The sequence below is a fragment of the Miscanthus floridulus genome, chromosome 11 (genome assembly GCF_019320115.1).
Source record: "Miscanthus floridulus cultivar M001 chromosome 11, ASM1932011v1, whole genome shotgun sequence".
NCBI lineage: Eukaryota > Viridiplantae > Streptophyta > Magnoliopsida > Poales > Poaceae > Miscanthus > Miscanthus floridulus.
Window position 1 is genome coordinate 73,850,729 of NC_089590.1, and position 25,632 is coordinate 73,876,360.

The 25,632-nt window shown below is 47.4% G+C and overlaps 1 pseudogene; it reads right to left on the minus strand.

The window, feature by feature from the left end:
* Positions 1 to 246: 246 nt before the first annotated feature.
* On the minus strand, positions 247 to 2,762 carry LOC136494324 (receptor-like protein 2; annotated as a pseudogene).
* Between the last annotated feature and the right edge of the window lie 22,870 nt (positions 2,763 to 25,632).

Consider the following 25,632-nt stretch of genomic DNA (forward strand, 5'->3'; position numbering starts at 1 on the left):
TAGTAGTCTACACCCAAACAAACAATCTGAGCTACTAATTTCTTTGAGATTGTACTGTAAAAAGCAACTATTTTCACCTCGATAAGCAATCTGATTAGCACGCGTGTTCACACATGTGACAGTAAACTTTGAAAATATTTACCGTGCTCTGGAAAAGATGTAGATACATATATTGCTCTGTTTACTGACAGTAAACGCTCCATTCCTGAATTTGCTTGCAGGATTATGTTTTTGGAGCAACGAAGTCGGACTTGCTCAAGCAAAAACACTGGAGATCACGTCATGTTTCTATATGGGTATTAACTATTACAAAGTTCCTGTTGTTTGCTGAGAGCTTCAGTTCCATGATTACATCCAGTGCCTATATTCATTCTTCAATCCAGGACACGTTGCTGAAGCAAGTTTTTCCTAGCCGAAGTATCTGGATAGTACCATCTGATCATATAGCACTCCTACTCCAACGAAAACACTGAAGGATACAGCGAAGACGATGTCGCCATCACACAGTCCTCCTGAGCCAGTGGGCGCAAGACCTACCTCTACCGAAGTACAATGGTGATTAAGCCCAGGCCCACACATCCTTGGGTTCCCAGCAAAGCTAGAATTTGGAAATGTATTAAATTGCCTGCCAGTTGGGATAGGCCCTTCGAGGTTATTATTAGAAACGTCGAATACGGCAAGGAAGTACAGGTTCTCCAATACAGCTGGGATTTCACCTGTGAGATTGTTGTTGGATAAATCTAGCTCCTCCAGGTTTGTGAGATTGCAGATGGATGGTGGGATCGGTCCTGTCAAGTTGTTGAAGCTGATATTGAGTGAAATGAGGGCTTTCAACTGACCAATCTCTGGAGGAATCACACCCGTAAATTTGTTTCTGCTTAGGTATAGAGCTTTAGGATAAGCAATTGGTATGCGGTGTTCAAGTGATGGATTTTCATAAACTGGCAGATCAAAGACCCTTTTGTCCAAATGAGCTGCAGTCTTCTCTGAAGTTAGCATTGGCATAGCCATTAATGTTGTCGGAATTTCTCCTGTAAGGTTGTTGTTTGATATTTCTAAATTGAAAAGGTATTCCAATGTGTTGATCCAGGCTGGTATTGGTCCACTGAGTCGATTACCTGCCAAAGACAGCATCTCCAAATTCGCTAGCTCTGATATCCAAAAAGGTATTTCCCCCGACAATCGGCTACCTGAAATGTCCAAAACCCGAAGATTCTCAAAACCATCAATTCTGGCATTGTCTGGCATGGTCTCTTTCATGAAATTTCCCCCAAGAAGAAGGGTGGTGAGGTTCTTGGAGCTTCTTAATATCTGAAGTGCATTTGTTATATTTGAAAAACTGTTGTTTCCGAGCGACAGGAAGGAGAGGGATTTCAGATTGCCGAGTCCTTTCGATAACTGTCCATGGAACTTATTTCCAGACAGCCGTAGTGCAATCAGGTTTCTGCATGAGTATATGCTTTCTGGAATTGTGCCACTGAAGTAGTTCCACAAAAGATCTAAGGTTTTTAGATTGGGGAAGTTGGAGAAACCGACCTTGTGGAGTTCACCACTGAAATAGTTGCACTTAAGGTCAAGTGTTATGAGATTTGTGCAGTTGCTCAAGGTTGATGGCAGCTCCCCAGACATGATGTTGTAGTCCAAATGGAGTTCCTGCAATCTCGTGAGCTGACCTATGGAGTCCGGAATCATTCCGCTGAATTTGTTTTCTCCAAGGTCAAGGATGGCCAGATTACTGAGTGTGAATATATGCGTGTCATCAAGCATTCCTTGTAAACCATTTCTGGGAAAAGAGAGATGCTCCAACGAGGTAGCATTGAAGAGTTCATCAGGGAGAGTCCCACTGAGGTAATTCTGCCCAGCCTTGAGCACTCTGAGCTTGGAGCAATTACCGAGTCCTGGGGGGATACTACCACTGAGTTTGTTGTAAGAGAGTTCAAGCACACTAAAGGATGGTGATATGTTACAGAAATGACTTGGAATATGCCCAGTAAAGCTGTTGTTGCTGGCATTGAGTGCGATCAGATTCTCCACCCCCTTCAATGTTGCAGATGTAAACTGCCCTGTAAACAAGTTGCTCGAGATGTTAAGTACCTGTAGAGGTTGGCTAGAGGCTGAAGATGGCAGCTGATGCAGGTCTCCGTTGAGCTGGTTGAAGCTGACGTCAAGGACCATGATGGTGCTGGAGGACACCAACTCCAGAGGGAGGCCACCGTAGAGGGAGTTGTAGGACAAATTAAGACGCTGCAAGCCAGTGAGGTTCCCAAGGGATTGTGATATGTGCCCCTCAAGGCCTCTAGATGCTAGAGAGACATCAATAACTGTTTTGTTTCCGTTGCAGGTGACGCCTTCCCAATTGCAGCAGTCTTTGCCTTCCTGCCAAAGCTTGGCAAGGCCAGCATCCTGTGAGAGCCCAGAGACGAACTGGAGGAGGGAGTTCTTCTCCTGCTCTGTGCAAGAACTGGTGGGGGTGGCCAAGGAGATCAGCAGCAGAACAGCAAAGCCAAACAAAGGTATGGGTAGTCTATTGCAGTGTTTCTTGCATGTAAATTGGAGTGGCTGCATGGCTGTGCTCTGCCTTAATTTACTCTTTCTGGTGAAGCAGGAAAAGGCGGGTATTTTCGAAAGAAACTGAAGATCTACAAGATTCGATTGACAAGAGAGTATTTGGAGAGTATCATTTCCGGGAGGTGACTTCGCCTTGGCCCGAGGCGTTTACTCCTTGCTGCTGATGCAGCGACGCGTACGCTCGCAGCTGCCTTCCATGGCCCCGGTTCTTCCACAGAGTTAGACGTACGCGCACTTAGGGTCGATGCTGTTTGGAACTGATTGGACGGGAGAAAGATGAATGCAATGGTGCAAAAGAATTGCACTTTGCTGACCGGAATTCAAGACTGCAGCCAGGACAGGCGGGCAGGTCGCGCACGCAGCGTGCGCCGTACGCGTCCGGACCCGACGAGCTAGCCCCCTCCCCACGGCGACGGGCGCCCGCGTGCGCGTTGGCGTCGACGCCAGGCCCCGCACTCCACGCTGTCAGGCATAGGGATGAAAACGGATCGGATACGGACGGATATCACTAATATTACATTTATTTTCATATTTCTGTTCGGATTCGGATTCGAATACGGATAGTGTCAGCCATGCCGGATATGATACGATTGGGTATCGACATCATAAATATGCGATTTGAGTATTCGAATATGGATACGGTATCGGATGTTGAATATCGGGATTCGGATACGGACAGATTTGAACCCCTCTAAACGGATTCGGTCTCGAATACGGTCGGAAAATATCCCTACCGTTTTCACCCTAGTCAGGCGTGGGCGTAGGGATGGATTCGGACCGGATACGTATGCAATTAAATTCGGATAGCACTATTTACCGTATTTTATTTCGAATTCGAATACGAATATTATTGAATACGAATACAAAATGGATAGTTCGAATACCAATTCACATTCGGATACTTGCTCGACTTATATCATAGCATCATAGCGGGTATCAATTTTGCTTTATCAATGGTTTTATAATTGATCAAAAAATTATGTTACTAGTAGGGAGTAAATTATGAGCGTAATACTTAAAAGATATCTTATTGAAATAACATATTTATTAATAAGTAACTAAATACACTAAAATAAATAGAAAAATAAGTATTTCCATAAATATATATATATATATATATATCATTTAATAATAAAAATAAGTTCATTAATACATTTAATGTTGATTTATTCATTTAATAAATAATATAATGTATATAAAATTAATATGATTAGTCATATTAAAATTAATTAAACTCTATCATTTTTAATAGTTTAATTGGTGTAAATAATTATTTTATTAGCAATATTAAAATTAACATTATTTGTAATTAGTCTTTAGTAATATAAATAAGTTTTAGACGGCTTCATTAGCTAGTTTATTCTTTGCGGATACGGATAATGTCAGATATTTCACATTTTTGTCGAATACGAATCTGGAACCGGATAGAGAAAAACACTGAAAACTGAATCCAGATACATCCATTTCACATTCACATTAAAAACAAATACGAATACGGATATCCATATTGATATTTTTAGCGGATACGAATTCGGATAATTCGGATATGCGGACATCTATATCTATCGGTGCGGAATCTGGCCAACTAGTAAATATTGTAGTTTTATCGTGCGTTTGATCGGATATGGCCTAGCACAAAATGACACAGGGTGTATATTGGTCGACTATCAGCCTATTCGTTTCGGCTTATTTGCTCGTATCTGGCTTATAATCCACTGCTTGAACAGTGTTTTTCTCTCACACCAAACCAGCCAACAGTACTTTCAGCCATGGCTTATAAGCCAATTCAGCCGAAACGAACAGGCTGTATATTCCTGAGTCTAGGTGCTCAAAGTTTGCAGTGGGGGTGCAAATGGGGGAGGAATGAGAGGGGGTGTCCGAGTCCGGCTCGAACGTGCGCTATGTGTTGGAAGAGAGTTAGAGAGTTTCTCCGTTGCTCGTGTCATGGAGACTATGTCGGATGTGGAGGGCATGTCCCCTTTTATAGTACAAGGGGGGCGGCCTTACAAGTCAGAGAGAGAGAAAGGGAGTGTGCGGGCGTTGCCTAGTCTTGTTGATGTCCACGTCATCGGGTACGGTATGGCCACCGTCCTCGGTCCCTGTTCATCTTGTCAGACCACTCCGTTGTAGCGGGTAGGTAGCGGTGGCACTATGCGGGGCGTGCGCAGGGCGTGGTGTGGTACGGTTAGGGATGAAAACGGTCGAAAACGGTCAGAAACGGTATTACAATATAGAAAACGAAAGCGGTCGGTTCGGGATATTTCTACATTTTAGCAATTAAAGAGTACAAAAAAAGGTTGCGAAACCAATTGAAAACGACAAATTTTTATGTTTGGCAAAATTCGGAAACGATATCATAATATAGAAAACGAAAGCGGTCGGTTCAGAATATTTCCGTACCGTTTTCATCCCTAGGTACGGTTCCTTGTACGGTGGTTGACCTGTGTGCTTTCTCTTATCCGTTCCACCTTCTCCCCGGGCCCACATCGAGCGGGTGTCCCCAGTTGGTTGTCCCGGTCAGCCCCGACCGTGTCGGTCGGGGGGAGCGGTGTGGTCGGTACGGCACATCTCCTAAAGGGGGAACACACAAGGGTGTTGTTCGTTTTTGTCTTGTTGAGGGAAGGACAGGTCGTGTGTGGGGACTGGCCTTGTATCCTAGGCGAAAAGGATAAGCTTCACGTGGGTACTGTACCGTCGCCTCGTGCCCCGGTACCTTCGCCTCGATTCCAGGCGCCTTTATTGCACAGTCATTGTTTCATCGCCTCGATTCTAGGTGCCTTTATTGCGTGGTCACGGGCGTGTACTATTACACTCCTAGATAGTAGCTGGCGGCCTAGCTATAAATAGGGCTGCTTCCGCATCTAGAGTCCCCATGGCTCGGGTTGTAGCGCTAGTTGGTTCAGGCTCTTGCTCTTCACCAGGGGCGGCTTCGGCCACTCCTCATGATGCTAGAAGATTTCTCATAATAGGTGCCCAGCTGCTCCTTTCCTTCGTAGCCTCTTCGGGCATGTCCGGGAGCCATGATGCTAGAAGAATTCTCGTAAGGAGAAGGCATCATGCTTCCTGGTCGGAACTTGCCCATGAGGTTGGATGGGAGGACGAGGGCATCGCTGAGGGAGGATAACGAGCACAGCTTCCTTGTCCTTGCTCTTTACCCCAGCCGCCGAAGACCGCACGTGGAATGCCGTGCTCGAACTCCGGCTTCTTCGACGCTTTTTGCTCCTATGTGCAGAGTGATCTGAGGTTGTCCACCCAGGTCGCCGCAAAGAGTGGAGAGAACTTTGAGCGCAACTTTCTTGTACTGCGTGACTTCTTTTATCTTCTTCGGCCCCAGACTCTTCTTGTTCCGAGGTATAGAGTAGTCCCTGGGTTGTTCACACATGCTTTGCGTGATATTGTAAAAGCCTTGGACTCCCGTATTCGCACGCTTTGCATGATATTGTAAAAGCCTTTGGCGTCTGTTTATTTTTTGTATGTTTCTTGTGCCCGTTGTGCTGTGGAGGCGGATTGTCACTAGGTCTTCGGTGTTTTCCCCTTTGTTTGCCACGTTGTGTAGGGTGACCGAGTAGGATCAGGCGCCTACCCTCCGAGCAGATACAGGCGCCTAGCCCCTAAGGGGAGGACTGGCTAAGGCCACGGAGGCACGCCGAGTAGTCATAGGTGCCCAGCTCCCGAGTGGGGGACTTGCCGGTAGTTCGTCTTCCACCGGGTTCACGAAAACGGACCCAGTGGGTCTAGCCCCCGAGCCTACGGCCAACTGGGGAGTCGGTCGGAGGCTGAGCACTTTTGTACTCTTTTCTGGAGCTAGAGGTGAGTCGAGTGGACATTGGCGCCCAGCCCCCAAGGAGGGGATCTGTCGGTAGTTCGTCTTCCGCTAGGGTCGCGCGAGCGGACCCGGTGGGTCTAGCCCCTGAGCATGTGGCCAACTAGGGAGTCGGTCGGAGGTTGAGCACTACTGTACTTTGTTCTGGGGTTACGGATTCTTGTGTCTCGATCGGTCAGTATGAGGTGGTCCCTATTGCGAGTCGGGGCGCCTGCCCGAGTGTGTTTCGACCGCGACCTGTATCGTCGGTCTTATTCCCGAGTCGGGATCTAGCGGCCCGAGCCCCCGAGCCCTGTTGGGCTAGGTCGGGGTCAGTCGTGTTTTTTCATGTGTCACCCTGTCCGCGGTTTCTATAACCGGAGGGGTTCAGCTAACGTCACTTGCCTCGATGGCTCGAGTGACGGGCTCGGTGAGCTCCTAACGGGCATGTCCAAGTGGAATCTGGGTCCGTCGTTCGTAACGGGGTTGGCATAGCCCTCATGTGGCATTCCACTGCTCGTTAATCCACCTCATGCCAGATGCCCGAGCCGTTCGACCGACTTGGGTGGCCCGCTGGCCTCTCCTCAATGGAGATTCTGTGGGCATGGCTCGAGGTCAGGATCGAATGAGAAGTTGAGATGACCCTTTCCGCTTCTGAGCGGGTCGGGCGAAGGCCGCTGGGGCTCATCTTCTTTTCCCCTGGCTCCGTTTGACGTGAGGCGGCCTCGAGCCCTTCGCTGGTCGGCCTTCGAACCTCGGTCGGTCGCTGCTTGTTTCGAACGATCGGCTATTGCTTTGTGCCGCGACACAAAGCAATTGTCGATAAAAGATGCTCGGCAGTCCTCCGAGGGGTATCCCACAAAGGTAGATTGATCGGTGGATATGCGCGTGATAGGAACTGGATGGTGACACAAGGCACAGAGACAGCGATTTAGACAGGTTTGGGCCGTTTGATCGACGTAATACCCTACGTCCTGTGTCTTTGGTGTATTGTATTGATCTGGATGACCATGTAGATCTATGTATCTATCGTCTAGGGGACCCCTACCTCTCCTTATATACTCTGAAGGGGTAGGGTTACAAGGAAAGCAGCCTATTTGGTACTATACAATAGCTTGCGGTACACGCCGAGCAGCGCCGTGCATGCCTTGATCTTGTGGGCTGGGCCACCTCTAATGGTGCGGCCCATGTCTTGTCTTGTAGATATCGAGGGCCATACCCCCACAGCTAGTCCCTGAGCCTGACAGTAGGTGACGTAGTCACGTGGTGCCAGGGTCATAAAGTAGAAGAAAGGCAGAAGACCGGTCGAGCAGGCAACCAGTCCACGGGTGGAGCCCCGAATCGAAAAGCGCACATTCACCACAAGGTGAAATGTGCCCACTTAGTCCCCGAGCATGCTGGAAGATGAAGAATGAATCTTGTAGCAGGGTCAAAGAAAAAGAAGTCTAAAAGCTTACGAACATCGTCTGACATGCGCGTATCAGACCCTAGACGTGCTGCCCAAAATTAGCACCCTGATCCAAACAACATGGAGCAGCTTGATAGCACACCGATAAGATGTAGCAAGATCCGACCATCAAGGGAGTCCCCGGCGTAGCTGGCGATGTCCGAGCACCGAGGAGTCTCCAGCGTAGCTGGCGAGGTCTGAGCACCGAGGAGTCTCCGGCGTAGCTGGCGAGGTCCGAGCACCAAGGAGTTCCCGGCGTAGCTGGCAACATCCGAGTACCGAGGGAGTCCCTGGCGTAGCAGGTGATGTCTGAGCACCGAAGGAATCTTTGGCGTAGCTGGCGATGTCCGAGCACCGAGGAGTCCCCGACGTAGCTGGCGATGTTTGAGCACCAAGGAGTCTCCGGCGTAGCTGGGATGTCCGAGCACCGAGGAGCCCCGGCGTAGCTGGCGACGTCTGAGCACCAATGAGTCCCCGGCGTAGCTAGCGATGTCCGAGGACCGAGGAGTCTCGGTGTAGCTGGCGTTGTTCGAGCACCGAGGAGTTTCCGGCGTAGCTGGCGATGTCCGAGCATCTAGGAGTCCCTGGCGTAGCTGGCGATGTCCAAGCACCGAGGAGTCCCCGGCGTAGCTGGTGACGTCCGAGCACCGAAGTAGTCCTCGACGTAGCTAGCGACGTCCGAGCATCGAGGAGTCCCCGGCGTAGCTAGCGACGTCCAAACACCGAGGAGTCCCTGGCGTAGCTAGCGATGTCCGAGCACCGAGGAGTCCCCGGCGTAGCTGGTGATGTCCGAGCACCGAGGAGTCCTCGCGCATAGCTGGCGATGTCCGAGCACCGAGGAGTCCCCGCGCATAGCTGGCGATGTCCGAGCACCGAGGAGTCCCCGCACGTAGCTGGCGATGTCCGAGCACCAAGGAGTCCCCGGCGTAGCTGGCGATATCCGAGCACCGAGGAGTCCCCAGCGTAGCTGGCGATGTCCGAGCACTGAGGAGTCCCCGGCGTAGCTGGCGATGAAGCACGAGCGACGAACAGTCTGGTCAACTGGTCGGCGGCGAAGTGAGCATTGAGTAGAAGCGACCGGCGAACAGTCCGATCAACTGGTTGGCGATGAAGTCCATGAACCTAGCAGTTCGACCAGTTGATCGGTGGAGAAGTCTGAGGACTAGGTGGTCTGACCACCTAGACGATGATATTGCAATACAAATATGTAGAACGGGTAGTACATGATGTAAAAATATATGAACTCCGGAGAAGAAATAACGTATGTAACTCGGCGATCAGTTGGTGTGAAGATGTATTTATATTTAATATAAACCGCCCGACCAGTTAGTGTGTAGCTGAGTCTCCAGCCCTAGCTAGCCCATTAACCATAACACGGAGCGCGGAGCCCGTGTGCGTGTAGGAAGAACAAAGCGTCGCTAAGGAACCGCTGATGACCATCCATAACACAGAGGGCAGACGCTCGTGCACGTATAGGGAGGAGCCGGAGACAGGGCCGCCTCTCGGGACATCCGAGCATCAACATGACTGTTCGGGGGTTCGGAAAATTGTTTGGAGAGCAAACATGGAGAAAACAGCTCGGAGAAACATTATGGCGATATACGGAGATTGGAAAATATTTAGAAAAATATTAAAGCGTGACTTAGCTTTTAGATAGAATGTCTGGTCGGCGGCGTATGACGTTATCTGGTCGGCGACGCGGGCAGCTTGCTTAACGGCTCGCTTGACGGCTGGAACGAAGTTGATCTCGTGTTGAAGTAGGACGGACGTAGTCGAAGCTTGGCGGTGTCAATCCGCGTACGAAGACGTGCACCGTGGTTGTTGAAGGATGTCGACGCAATCCGCCGAGTTGCCGCGAAGGATGTTGATCTTGAGTTACGCCATTTGGTTCACCAGGGATCAGCACGCACGAGCCCCACGGTGGGCACCAACTATCGACAAAAGCTGCTCGGCAGTCCTCCGAGGGGTATCCCACGAAGGTAGATTGATCGGTAGAGGTGCGCGTGATAGGAACCGGATGGTGACACAAGGCGCAGAGACAACGATTTAGACAGGTTCGGGCCGTCTGATCGACGTAATACCCTACGTCCTGTGTCTTTGGTGTATTGTATTGATATGGATGACCATGTAGATCTATGTATCTATCGTCTAGGGGACCCCTACCTCTCCTTATATACTCTAGAGGGGTAGGGTTACAAGGAAAATAGCCTATTTGGTACTATACAATAGTTTGCGGTGCACGCCTTGATCTTGTGGGCTGGGCCACCTCTGATGGTGCGGCCCATGTCTTATCTTGTGGATACCGGGGGCCATACCCCCACATCAATGTAATGCAATATGTATGGGATGAATGTATGTATGAATGAATGCATGCATGAGATGGATGAATGCATGAATGCTCCTGCAGTGAGAAGGAAAAAACGGGGGATTGGCAAAATTACCTCGGTCAGATCTTTAGGCCTCGCCCCCTCCGCAGTTTTCGTAACCGGGGGGTGTCAAGTTGACGCTGCTTACCTTGACAGCTTGAGTGATGGGCTTTGGAGGCTCCCTACAGGTATGTCTGAGAGGAATTCGGATGTCATTCGTGATGAGGTCAGCATGGCCTGCATGTGGCATCCCACTGTTTTTACCTATCTCCCGTCAAACGCCCGAGTCATCCGACTGACCCGAGTGGCCTGTTGGCCTCTCCTCGGTGGAGGTTCTGACAGTGGGCCCTTCCATTCCCCCGACTCGAAAGGCAGAGGGTCGCTTGCGTGCGGTCGTGCCCCGTTTCTTGCGCCCTTACTGCGGCAGTGTGTGGGCCCTACCCAGGCCACGTTCCATCATCCAGGCCACATCCCATCGGTTATGTCCCATCCGCCTGGACTCCGCGCAACCTCCCCCAGCTGCTTCCCCATCCTACGTCCGCATTGACGCAGACGCGAGCCGGTAGCCACCAAGCGCCAGCTGCGTCCCGCCGCCATGGCGCCAGCCCGCTCACCGGCCGCCGCCAGGCTTCAGCGCGTCCCACTACCCATCCGGCCGTCCGCCCACCACCAGGAGTGGCCCACCGGCCACCAAGGAGCAGGAGCTAGGTAGCCAGGGAAGTAGCGATGCAGGGAGGAGGAGAGGAGGAGGGGCGTGAGGTAGCGAAGTAGCGAGCTATTAATTTATTCTGCAAAGTTGTGGTAACATCTTGTGTTGTTCATCCACCTTTTCACCATAATTTGTTTGATTCTAGCTTTTTCTCTATAATTTCTGCAATCATAGTATGTGAATACGGTGCGATGTGGACCATAATCTTTTTCGTTCGTCTTCGTGTTAAAACTCGCCCCACCTAAATTTTTTTCCTAGCTCCGTCTAGTCCACACTGGTTTCATTCGTGCGGCAACAGGCAACATACAAAACCGCGAGCGCAGCGGCACGTACGCCCTGGTGAGTGGTTACCCGGTCAGGGCGCTCTCGCCACTTGACAGCCCAGCCGGGACGACCGAACCAAAGGGGCGCTGGGCTGGGGGTGGCAGACCATGGAGCACGAACGAGAGAGTTGTCAATGGTGGTTTGGTAGCAGCTAGAGGCCTAGAGCTAGCCCCTGCGTCTCGTCTGGGATGACGGCGCCGGCTGCATGCACCCTGTTTCTGGACGGAGCAGGACAGCGGACAGCGGTGTCGCGTATGGGATGGGATGGATGCCACGTCTGGCCGGACAGAACACGAGTAGTAGGGGGCACGGGTGTACGTCACGTCTCGGTCTCTGCCACCTTCGATGCGAGTCGAGGACCTCGCGGGCACTTGCTGACAGAGACGGTGTGGAGTCGGGACTGGATCATCCGTCGCCTCATCCACGCCGAGTCCCCAAGCTTTCAAGAAAATGGCGTGTGTTTTTTTCCGGATGACAAGTTTGAACAGGTGCGATCAGCACTAGTAGGAATGAGGCTCAGCCCACTGTAGGAGTAGCACAAACCAGGCATCATACATCACATCACATGATTTGGAGCATTCTGCGCTGAGATGGGCACATAATTGAATGTGTCATGTCGCAAAAAAAAATTGAATGTGTCAGGTGAGCCAAGATCTGCAAGCCTCAAAATTTGTCCACACTCAGACTTTTCAGATTCCGGCAGAGACGTTCAGGTTATTTTGTTTAAGAAAAGAAATAGAGCTAGGGGTAGGACTATCTGAAAAGTTCGGGTCGAGTAAGGTTTATATCTTGACAAAAGCTCTCGTTTATGTAATCATTCCAATTCCATTCTATTTGTTTGCTACTACTAGATTTGCAGTTTCCCTTTCATTTTCTAATCATGCTTTCCATCAAAGGAAAAAAAGTTATGTTCTTGTCATCAACTGTTGCAGTGGCCGCAGGATTAGGAGACATGAAATTTTAGGGGAAGGAACGTGCGTAAGGTCTTGTGACAGAAAACACAGGCAACTCACGATTAACCAAACACTGCCGATCCCTCTTTCTTCACGGGGCATGATTTCATCATCAACAATGTTATAGATGAAACGGTTCAAAAGCTGATGATACGAGATTTTTTCATTCTTATTATTAAATAAAATAACTAATAAAAAGGTTAAAAAACAATTGTACTAAAATTGTACAAAGTAATAGTCATCTTTTTTTGAGAATTAAAAGATTAAGAAAATCATTCCACTCCACTATATCACATCACATGGTTTGTGTCAGCTAAGTTTTTTTTAGTGGAAACAGTCAGACAGCTAAGATCTTTTTTTTAAGATGCCCCAAACAGGTCCCCAAAGCATAGAAAGGCTGTGATCTGGGCCCTGGGGCCTGGGCTCGGCTACGTCGCAACCAGCTTCTTTTACTGGATTCCAGCTTTTGGGCCGAGGCCCGTGACTTCCTTTTCTCCAAGTTTCCCACCAGCTTCTATCGCGGGCCCGGCAAGTGAAAGCGACCACTTGTTCCTGACTCCTGACTTCCAGTAATTAATTAAGAACATAAAGGAGGCGGTGAAAGAAAAGGTTCATGTGTTTAATGAGGCACTTACTGAACGCTATTTGGGGCTACCTACTGATGTGGGAAGATCAAAAGGTGGTGTCTTCAAATATCTTAAAGATCGAGCATGGAGTAAGGTACAAGGGTGGATGGAGCAAAGCCTACCCGTTGGTGGAAAAGAAGTCCTGATCAAAGCTGTAGCTCAAGCAGTTCCCACATATTCTATGGGTTGTTTCCAGTTGCCGAGAGGGCTTTGCCAAGCAATCAATGCAATGATTCGAAAATTTTGGTGGGGCAGCAATGTTGGGTGTCTTGGGAGAAGATGACACAACCAAAATATCTTGGTGGTCTTGGATTTTAGGATATTGAAATGTTTAATCTGGCATTGCTTGCTCGACAAGCTTGGATAATTATGCAAAATTCAGAATCACTAAGCACCAAATTGTTGAAAGCAATATATTTTCCAAATGGGCAATTCGTGGATGCTGATTTAGGAAGTAAACTGTCCCAGATTTGGAGAGGTATTCTTGATGGACGGGATGTGTTAAAGCAAGGTTTGATTAGGAGAATTGGAAATGGTGAGAATACAAGTATATGGGAACAAAATTGGCTGCCAAGAGATGTAGGTGTGCGGCCAATTGCAGCTAAGGCACCAAATCCACTCAGACGTGTATGTGAATTAATAGACCACACATCTATGCAATGGAAGGATGTTGTTATTCAAAAATACTTTTATGACATGGATGCCCATGTAATTAAAAATATTCCTTTGAGCTTTACTCGACAAGATGATTTTTGGGCATGGCACTATGAATAGAATGCTTGTGCACATCAGAAACCAATTTGATGATTGGCTTGACTCTAGTGTTGGAAACTCTGATATTGAAGGATATAAAAGGAGATGGAAATTATTTTAGAAAGTTAGAGTGCCAGCAAAAATTCGCATTTTTGCCTGGAGACTAATTCACAACTCTTTACCAACTGGGGAAGTGCTTAAAGAAAGATCAATGACAAAACAGTGCTCATGTAAACTATGTGGTGCTGATGTTGACTCTTGGCTGCATGCTTTTTTTAGTGTACTATGGCAAGATGTGTTTGGGCTCTGGTAGATGAGGATCTCACTGAACATATTGCTGCAATTCAAATTAATAATCCAAAGCTATGGTTGTTCTTCATGCAAGAAACGCTACCTTTAAAGGATTTTTAGAAACTTTTGGTCATATGTTGGGCAATATGGGGTGCTTGGAGGAAGGCTTTATATGAGGATGTATTCCAAAGCCCGCTGTCAACTTTTGGTTTCATTTCAAAGTACCTTGATGATTTGGAACTAGCTAGGGTCTACGAGAAAAGTATAGCAACAATGCCAGTGAAGACTAAACAACATGCTCTCAAATGGATAGCTCCTCCTGAAGGTTTCCTAAAATTCAACGCTGATGGTGCAGTGGCGCAAACTGGTGACAAAGGAGCGGTTGGAGTGATTTGTAGGGATAGTGCAGGGAACTACATTGCTGCTAGTGCAAATATCATTAATGGGCTTGTTGATCCACCCTCTTTGGAAGCAATGGCATGTAATGAAGCGATATCTTTGGCGCTAGATGTTGATGCACGCAACTGTGTAATAGCTTCAGACTGTTTGGAAGTCATTGTGAATCTTCAGAAGCAAAATCTATGTGCGTGCTCCTCTATTCTAAGGGATATTAAAACTAGGAGTATGTTGTTTCAGAATGTAATTTTCAAGCATGAAGGTAGGTGTTCCAACAATGAGGCCCATGCTATTGCTAAAAGTGTATGTAATATGACGTCAGGGAGATATGTTTGGCTCCTTGAGCGGCCAAAAATATTGCATGTACCTCAGAACATTATGTCTATTAATAAATAGTATGCCTGCCTTCCTCTAAAAAAAAGTAATTAAGAACAAATGGAAATTGTTCCCGGTTTGAAATTTAAAGTGCAGCATTCACACAAAAAATATAGAAACGAAATATGTTCCCAGGAAAACAAAGTAGAAAAATTTTCCTAGCAAGTATGCAAAGTTCTTGAATGAAACATATAAACAACAAATATTAGCTTCACCCAGTTACCCTTAACGAGGAAAATATTTCACAAATGAATACAAACTAATTATTATATCAATTAATAAGTTATAAAATGTTCCGTTATGTGGTAGAACCGTCCGAAACAACGTACCTTCGGAGGCACTCGTCTTCTACTAGACACTAAGCATCCCGAAAGTAAGCTATATCGGATGGTTCCGTCGAGCACACCCCAAGATAGAACTCGAACAATCTATGTTTATCATCCAGGATCCAATAATGAGAATGAGTTTGCAATACTTATCAAGAGTTTTCATAAATACATTATTACAATACCAAGTTCAGAGTGCGAAATTTAAACAGCGAAATCTAAAATAAACATCTAACGATAAGATACAAGGATCCGTCTGTGCCCACCAGAAGAATCCTCCACACAACAGCTACTCCTCAAGCTGCACCTGCAATAGGGGTAAATAAATCCTGAGTACATAATGTACTCGCAAGAGTTACCCGACTAGTGGGAATAATTTTCTGACTCCAAGGATATGATAAGCTTTATGGTTTGCTGGGTTTCCTTTTTGCAAAAAGCATTACTAGTAGTGAATCCTTATGTATGTTTCTTATTAGCAGTCCAGATTAGTTCATTAGCTAACCATTCTATGTAAGCCCTGTTCTACTTTCAAGCAAGAGTGGAGCAATCAGATCCATTTCACCATCTTTCATCTTCCAGTTCTTACTACGGTGCTAGATCGTAGACAAGTCGTACTGTATTACACGGCGATTCATGAACCAATGTAGCCCAGCTGGGTACCCCGAGACACACGCCCCGCTTATTCCCCAGACACAAGCAAGACCAACCCACCACTCTCCTGTTAAGGGGTCCAGGTCCCTATCCAAACTTAGACTCCAAGCCTCCACTCCTGAGTCCCGAACTCAGTGTGGTGCTTAGACCTCCACCATCCCCGCCTCTACTCAGTCAGTCCGGAAAGAGCCGGAACCCACGGTAAGAGAGCAACGAGCCTTCCCGCTCCTATAAGCAAGTATGTGCTCAGAATAATAAGTCTGTGACCTGACTAGAATCCAATGCAATGGTCGGTCCTTAAACGACATAGACAGAGAAAACAGTGTAACCAAGCTATGCCCCGTTGGCCGTAGGACACAACCTATTACACCCACAAATACTCATACCATATCCCTGCCCGGTCTCTATTTTCTTTCACCATTTTATCATGAGAGTAATAATAATAATCACCTATTATGAGTAACGGCAGGTTACTCACGTTACCGATAGCCTAAGCATAGCAGCTACTCGACCTATGCTAGTAGGACTCATAGGTAGGTTTATCTATGCATGTAGTTTCAACAATAAGCTTGTAACGAAATGCACATCACATAGATATATCCAGTGATTATTCAAAATAAGGGTTATACACCGGGGCTTGCCTTGGCCAGGCGCGGTGTTAGCTCAGTCAGTCAGTGGAGGCTCCGGGACCTCCTCCTGCATGAGGACCTTCTCCTCGTACTCCTCGAACTCATGATCTCCAATGGCCATGATCTCCGCCAACTCGTTCTCTACATGCATGCGATGATGATGCAACACTTAATATTTCGCCAACATCAACTCTTAAGATAAGAATACACATGGTAAACTACTAAGCTAGCTCTAATGACTAAGATACTAAGCTAACTATCATCTTCATCAAGTAAAGTGTTGGGTTCAACTAACAAACACCTAGCTTTACAAATGAAGGATATATCTATATTTCTACTATTGATTTAATGTATATTTGAAACAAAGAGCATTTAACTACCCTTATGTTAAGTCTATTCTAAAGCTACAAAAATTACAGTGAGCACATAATAAAACCATGAAGCTAATGTAAAATTTTCAAACCTAAAAATATCACCATTTTCCACAAAAATTCCTATAATATTTAACCTAATAATATTAAGCACTCTCAAATGATTTAATAGCTCCTGGCATCAACAAGCACATATATGAACTAAATACACTAACAGATAGAGCACAATTTTAGGAACTTAACAAAATTTGTTTCATAATTTTTGGATACCTACATGATTTTATATTAATTACCAAAGTTTAGTTCAGAATTAAAATGAAAGCTATTTTTATTCTCCACGAAAAAGCTAAACTGATTTCGGCCCAACGCGGCCCACATGCAACGCAGCGCAAGCGCGAGCACACGGCGGCCCGTGGTGCGGCCCACACGGCACCGACCAACACACGCGAGGCGGCCCGCGGCGAGGAAACCCGCACGCGCTGGCACATTAGCAAAAACGCCCTCGCATTATCAGAAAATAGCGCGAACACTACACGTACTATTTCTATGGACAACGACTTTGCAACGGAACCCTCGGATCTTTCTCCTCTTTACAACGGCAAGGTCCCTGGCCTCCCCCACACGCTCCGACGTGGCGAGCGGTGGCACTGGCACTTGCGCCGGCCACACGGGAACCACGCTGACCTATCTACGAGGCCGATGCTCACCTAGGGTTCAACGTGAAGCGATGGGCGGTGGTGGCACGAACAGGGGTGAAGCAGAGCAGGCTCTCCCCGGCGGCGGGCGACCTGCAACGGCGGCAACCACGTTCCGGTGAGCCACAACGCTAACAGGACAATAGAGATAAGGGATAAGCACCAGGAGCATACCGCGAACCAAGGCAAAGTTGTGGTTTGGCCAGCGACTACCTGAGTAGTGCTGGCCACGTGCGCGCGGCGAGCAGGGCGACAAGCCGCGGTGGACATGGCCGCATTAGCGGCAGCGGGGATGCGGTAGCGCTCCCACTGGCATACGCACGGTGTAGAGGGAGCCAAGGCAAGCTAGTGGTGCAGAGGAATTAGCACGGGGAGAAGTGGTGGAGGCTGGCCATGGCGCAGGCGGTGATGGACCTTAACGGCACGGTGGTGGGCAAAGCTCCAAAATTGGAGCTCAGTGTGACGTGAGTCAAGGCGGGGTGGGGTCGGCTGGAGAGGGGATGTGAAGGTGGAGATGCGAGAACGAGGAATTGATGAGAGGTGCTCTCTCTCTAACTCGCCGTGACGTGACTCGACGGTGGCGGAAAGCATAGAGAGAAGAGAGAAAGAGAGAAATGGAGCGCGGTAGTGGACTCGGCTTGTCCTTGCCTTGGTGGGACGCGAGCGGCGAGCTCGGGAGGCCCAAGCATCGGTGCTACAGACAACATGTGCGCCGTCCGACCGGCGTGGCCCACGCGCCGCAATGCCATAAATGGCATGATGACGGCGGCTCTCCCATGTGCGCGCGGCAGAGGCAACATGCACAGGGATGGCAACAGCGCAGACATGCAGCGGACCGGTGCAGACGCGACGACGATGCAACGGCAGCGGCAGTGTCGCGACGCGAGGAGCGTTGGTAGTGCGGACGCGATGGCAGCGCAACGCGAGTGCGGCGGCACCCAAAATGGCGGCATGGTGGACCATGTAGGATGCTACCGTGTGCACGGCGTGGGGAGGCCGCGCGGTGAACGCGCACCCGGCGCCAACCAACCCTAGACCGGTAATGCGCACGAATTTTAAAGCGCTCAACACGACCAAACGGTTGCTCCTAAACCTTAACCGTCTTCACTACATTCAAGATGGCATATGGAACTACCAAATTGAGCTATAACACTACACCACTACTTAACCCAATCTCTCACAATAAATTGCTAAACATAGCAGTGTCTAACTGTTGGCTGACTTGAAAAATTCTAAGTTTTTGAGCTGAATTTGATTTCCATTTGTGATTTCTAAGCTAGTGGAAATATTAGCTAGTAATATCATTTTTTGACTGCAAGTATTTTATTGTCATCTACAAAGTTTGTACTTCAAACTTTATTTAAGTATCACATACATGTTCTATAGCATTTTTGCTTAATAAAAATTGGTTTTAAACCCTAAGTGATATAATATGACTATCGAATCAACTTTTGTTTCATATTTTAGTTGATCGTTTTAAGTTACAGAAATTGATCTATACACTTTATTACATGCATTAACACATAAACATGATGCTCATGACATGTTTTTGTAAATGATTTATGGTGTAACATCGAGAGTGTTACAAATCTACCCCCCTTAAACAAAATCTCATCCTGAGATTTCATGTGCCTAGTGTGGAAAAAGAGATAAGAAATGAATTTCGATTTAAACAATTACCTCGGTGAACTAGAAAGAAGGTGGGGATAATGCTTCAAGATATAGCTTTCTTACTCCCACGTTGCTTCGTCCTCCAAGTGATTTTGCCACTGAACTTTATAAAACTTCATCACATTATTTCTAGTCACTCTTTCTTTTTCATCTAAGATCTTCACAGGATGCTGAATATAAGACAAGTCGGGCTGGAGGGGAAGTCCTTGAATTTCCATAGCTTCATCAAGGAGCCACAAACATTTCTTTAACTAGGAAACATAGAATACATTATGCACTGCTGACAAAATATCCGGGAGCTGGATACGGTAGGCAACAGAACCACACCGGGCCAAAATCTTGCAAGGTCCAACATAACGAGGGGCTAGCTTTCCCTAGACACCAAAGCGATGCACCCCTCTTATGGGTGACACTTTGAGATACACATGATCACCAACTTCAAATTGCAAGGGCCTTCTTCGCTTATCGGCATAAGTTTTCTAACGACTTTGAGCTACCTTCAAATGGCTCTGAATAATGCTAACTTGCTCTCGGCTTCTTTGATAAAATCAGGTCCGAAATAACCACGGTCACTCACTTCAACCCAGTTAAGTGGTGTTCTACATTTCTTGCCATACAGGGCCTCAAATGGTGCCATTCGAATGCTTTCTTGATAACTATTGTTATAAGAAAACTCAGCTAGAGTCAAGCATTCGTCCCACTTTTCAGGAAAAGAAATGGCACAAGCTCTCAACATATCTTCAAGTACCTGATTTACCCTTTCTGTTTGGTCATCAGTTTGCGGATGATAAGCTAAACTTTTGAGGAGACAAGTACCAAGACATTGCAGAAGTTGCTCCCAGAAATGAGAGACAAAGACTGACCCTCTATCAGAGACAATAGTAAGAGGAACTCCATGTAGGGTCACAATTCGGTCAAAATACAACTTGGCATACTTCTTGGCTAAATACCTTGTATCCACCGGAAGGAAATGAGCGGACTTGGTAAGGCGATCCACAATGACCCAAATAGAGTCATACCCCTTTGCCATGCGGGGCAAACCCACAACAAAGTCCATGGAAATATCCTCCCATTTTCAAATAGGGATAGGCAAGGGCTGCAAAAATCTCGGTGTATGCATATGGTCTGCCTTAACTCTTCCATAAGTGTCACATTCCGTGACGTAGTTGGTGATATCCTGCTTCATATTTGACCACCAATACAAGTGGCGCAAATCATGGTACATCTTGTTACTTCCTGGATGGATGGACAACATGGAGTTGTGAGCTTCATCCAAAATTTTTCTCCTAAGCTCATCACTTGAGGGAACCACCAATCGGTTCTTGAACCTCACTACACCTTGATCATCAACACTGAAATGAGGACCATGCCCTTCGGCAATTAACTTCTTGATACTCGAAATTTCTGAAACATCTTGCCTTTGCTCTATAATAAGTTGTTCAAGTAAATCCGAGACTAGAGCAATATGGGCTAGCACCTCAGCATGGTTGAGAGACAAGGATTCTTCTTCAACTTGATGTGACTTTCGACTTAAGGCATCAGCCACCACATTAGCTTTTCTAGGATGGTAATGAACCTCCAAATTATAATCCTTGATTAGCTCCAGCCATCTCCGTTGCCTCATGTTTAGCTCGGACTGAGTGAAAATATATTTGAAGGTCTTGTGATCCGTATAAATATGCACTTTATTTCCTAACAAATAATGCCTCCAAATTTTTAGAGCATGCACCACAACAGCCAGCTCTAAATCATGGGTGGGATAATTCGCCTCGTGCTTTTTCAGCTGGTGTGAAGCATAAGCTATCACACATCCATCCTGCATAAGCACACATCCCAATCCACTCCTTGAGGCATCACAATACACATCAAATGGCTTGTCAATATCTGGTTGGGCAAGAACAGGAGTAGAGGTAAGAAACTTTTTTAGGGCTTGGAAAGCTTCTTCACAAACCGGACTCCATACAAACTTGACATCTTTTTGGAGCAACTTAGTCATTGGTTGGGCTATTTTGGAGAAGTTAGGGATGAAGCACCGATAATAACCAGCAAGACCAAGGAACTGATGAATCTGATGCACTGACCTTGGAGACTTCCAATTTAACACATCTTGCACCTTGCTTGGATCTACCGAGATGCCTTTAGGTGTCAGGACATGCCCCAAAAACTGCACTCGATCTAACCAAAACTCACACTTGCTAAATTTGGCATACAGCTTGTGTTCCCTTAACCGAGTTAGTACTATCCGAAGATGTTGTGCATGCTCTTCATTGTTCTTGGAGTATATCAAAATATCATCAATGAACACCACTACAAACTTATCCAGCTCCGGCATGAAGACTGAATTCATGAGATACATGAAGAATGCAGGAGCATTGGTGAGACCAAAAGATATGACTAGATATTCATACAGCCTATACCTAGTAGAGAAAGCTGTCTTTGATATATCTTGTGGTCGGATCTTAATTTGATGATACCCAGAACAAAGATCAATATTTGAAAACACCTTGGTACCAGCCAACTGATCGAACAAAGTATCAATACGAGATAAATGATACTTGTTCTTAATGGTTACCGCATCAAGAGGGTAGTAATCCACACATATCCGTAGAGTACCGTCCTTCTTCAAAAAAATAGTTGGGCAACCCCATGGTGAAGATCTAGGACGAATAAATCCCTTCTCCAATAATTCCTCTAACTGCTTCTTCATTTTAGCTAGTTCTTTAGGAGCCATGCGGTAGGGACGCCGTGAAATAGGAGCAGTGCTAGGTTCTAACTTAATGGAAAACTCCATATCTCTATCCGGTGGCAACCCAGGTAGATCTTCAGGAAAGACATCTAGAAACTCACAGACCACAGGAATAGAGGCAAGATCAGAAGAAGCTTCAACATGAGCAACAACTAGTAAGGCTGGATCTAAGGGCATAAGAAGAGACATCATATCGTTGGAAGAAGGAAGCAGTAACTCAACAACTCTCTGCTTAAGGTTCAAGACTACCCTATAAACTCGCAACCAGTTCATGCCCAGAATTGCATCTATGCCTTGCCTAGGCAGCACCATGAACTGGAGACAATAAGTGTGAGTGGCTAGCACTAATCTAACTGTGTCCATCCAAGTATTAACGCACAACTGCGCACTTAGAGTACTGATTCTATAGGCAATAGGAATAGCCATAAGAGATATATTGTGCCTCTGTGCAAACCCCATGCTCATGAATAAATGTGATGCACCAGAATCAAACAACACATATGCTGGTTGGGAATCAATGGTAAACATACTAGCCATCACTGGTTCATTCTGCAAGATCTCCTTAGCCTTAGTGAAGTTGACTTGTTCAGAGCGGCTTACGGGCACCTTCTTGATAATCGTCCTCTTGACCAGACGGGAGTTAGCTGAAGGCTAGAAAGACTGCACAGGCTGGTTCTCTGGACACTCCCGAGCACAGTGGCCTTCCTTGCCACACTTGAAACAAGCACCAAGCTTGTTCCCCTACCCCTAACGAGGCAGAACCTACTGTCCCTAAGGCTACTATTGCGCCTACAGAGTAGGTGCACGGTACTAATTAGGAGGTGCCTGGTGAATTTGGTAAGACTAACGGGACGGCTGTCCACCCAGAGAGTGATAGGACATCTGCCTAACAACCTACACCTTCTGAGCCTAGGGGTGACTAGAAGATCCAGTGATCACCCTCTTGCGCTTCCACTCAGCCTGAGAGTCACGTTGAAGTCCTTCCATAGCAATAGCAGCATTCATCATCGCACCAAAAGTTTGGTAGTTCCCTGTGTACAACTCCTTCTGTAGACTGCAAGAGAGGCCACGATAGAAATGGTCCCTCTTCTTCTCATCAGTATCGACGTGGATCCTAGCATACTATGCCAGATGGTTGAACTTGTTCACATAATCCATCACAGACATGCTCCCTTGCTTTAGGTCTAGGAACTCCGTCAACTTCCTGTTCAGCACACAAGCAGGAATGTAGTACTCTCTGAAAGTAGCGGTAAACTCCTGCCAAGTCACACGGTGGTCCGCTGGCTGCATGGCATTGAAAGTATCCCACCACGCACTGGCATACCCTAGAAGCTGATGTGCAGTAAAGCTCACCTTCTGCTCTTCAGTTATAGTGAGCAGCTGAAACTTCTGCTTCAGAATACGAAGCCAATGCTCCGCATCCAGAGGCTCAGCAGTTGGTGTGAACATGGGTGGGTGCATCTTCAAGAAATCCTAGTAAGAATAGGGCCCCTCAGGACCGTGGGTGAAACAACCCCGATTTTCGTGAAGGGAAATCCACAGAGTCGAAGTGTAATAAGACCGTTGAAGATCATATTACCCGAATTCCAATCGAATATCACATCCATACAACGTAATATCAGAGTATAAATAGTGCGGAATTACATAAATTATTACATCGCCGCATTGGCGGAATCAAAAGTAGCATTCATTCAGAACAGCTTGAAGATAAGATCGCCAAACTCGAGCGTAGGCACGAACCCCTCAACCGTCAAACTCCTCGGAGCTATACTCCTCAGCAGAACCTGTATGCCAAAATTTATCAGTACGATTTGTACTGGCCACTCCCAACCCTATGAGCATTGCTTTGTGGAAATTGGATGCAAGTTGGACATAGTCAAAGGAACCTATAAAGCTGGGGTTTCCTATGCATTAGCATATCAAGTAAATAATAATAGTTTGTCAAGTTTTAACACCATTCCCACACATATTCCACCCATTCCCATTCCTGAGCCAGGTTTCGATCCTGGGGATCGACATACCACCATCTCCACACCATCACCATGCCATACCATACCATACCATACCATCACTCAGTCGACAGGCCAACTCCCTCTTGGCACTGTCTCAAGGCCTGTAGCCCCTGGCTACGACCGAACACTCACTTCCAGGGGGGAGAAAAGAAGGACTCATCTCTCTATCTAGTTTAAGCGAAACCCAGGAAAGGTTCATAGCCAATAAGTCGGCACATGTATCGATCGATCAACCATACACTCTGCAGAGGTTTTACATAACCACAAGATCCGCCTTTCTTGCTGACCGTCGTCAACTGGGCTGATTCCGGCCACTTGCTAGCCTAGGATAATGCCACTCTACCATTCAGCCTTGGTACACCCCAAGTCTAGTCTGGGGTGGCTGAAACTGTGAGTCATGAGCTGGGTCCACAAGGTCTCCATGAAGTCTCGGAAGGGTGTGGGGGAAATCCTCCATGCCCCGTACCTCCTTACACTATCCGCTATCAACCTAGCAGTAGTGGCAATATCCTACCAAGTAGTCCGGCCATCCCGCACCATATAGGGCGAGTGGTACGTAAGGCTTCCCGGTGAATCTGAGTACTAGTAAGTCCTTAGGGATGACCAAGCCAGATTGTCTTCATCAGGGTTTCTATTTACTGTGCCACCACAGCACCTCCATCCCGGGCTCCTCCATCACAGGTTCACACCCAGGACCACCTCATATACCATTTACCCACCATAGGTATCCATTCCAAGGGTGCCCAGGTAGCACCACACGGCATGACTTGCCCCAGGCTCGTCGTATACTCCAACTTGGTCGACACAACCCTCTCCCTCCACGCACCCAAGTCACACACGCAGCACTCTCCCCATAATCCAGATAACACCAGTTTCCACCACGCATCAATGTAGTGCAAGCGTAGTAGAAGTAATAAGCAATGAAGTATAGTAGCAAGCGTGTGACTATCCTAACAGCTGGGTGAGCAGGGGCAAGGTTGCGTCAAGGTAAAGGCCATCAAGAAAGCATACTACCATGCAAGTCCTATCATAGTATGATTATAACAGTAAGTAAAGCAATAGCAGTTCTACATTAGCCATGCGTAATAGGTGCTACGAGATTTGGGTGGGATGTGGCACCTTCAGTGTAGTCGTCCCCGTACTCCTCACAGTACTCACGATCCTCGTCCGCCCGGTTCTCCTCCGAGTCTGCAACGATCGCATTATAGTCGCGTTAGCGACGTCTATGGAATAGCACAAAGAAGCAATGAAAATTCAAAGGAGCCAAATGCACTCAAACATGAGTTCATTGCGTAGAGCTCAATTTTAGATGAATTTTGGTCCTAGTTTCATATTTTTCTGAGGTCGTATGAATTAGTTATGAATTTCCGAAGATTAAATCTATTTCTGAAAATGGAAAAAGGATGAATTAATACTGGGCTGACACGTGTCACGCTGTGGCCGGTCCACGTGGCATGCTGACGTCAGCATGATGTCATCAACATCGTCAGATCTGACAGGTGGGGCCAGAGGCTATCGGGTCACTGACAGGTGGGTCCGGTCAAAGTCAACGTCAGTCAACGGTCAATGGTCAATGGTCATCGGTCAGGGTCACTGACATGTGGGGACAGGTCAACGGTCAACATTGACCAGTCAACGATCAATACGGCCGGGTCTCAAACGGGCTTCGGGTTGGGCCGGTCTAGGCCGGGCCAGGCCGAACACGTGGCACGCTGTGGTACAGCCACGTCACGTCCATGGGCTCTTATTAGGCTGTGGTCCACGGCTTGCGGTCTACGGTGGACCAAGTGATGCTGGTCCATAGACCGCAGACTGGTCTACGGTGGACCGAGTCCACCCTTCGTCTCCTAGGCGTGGTCCATGTACTCCGGGTGCACGCGCAGGTGGCCGGCGAGGGGGGGTGTTCCCCTGTTTCTCCTGC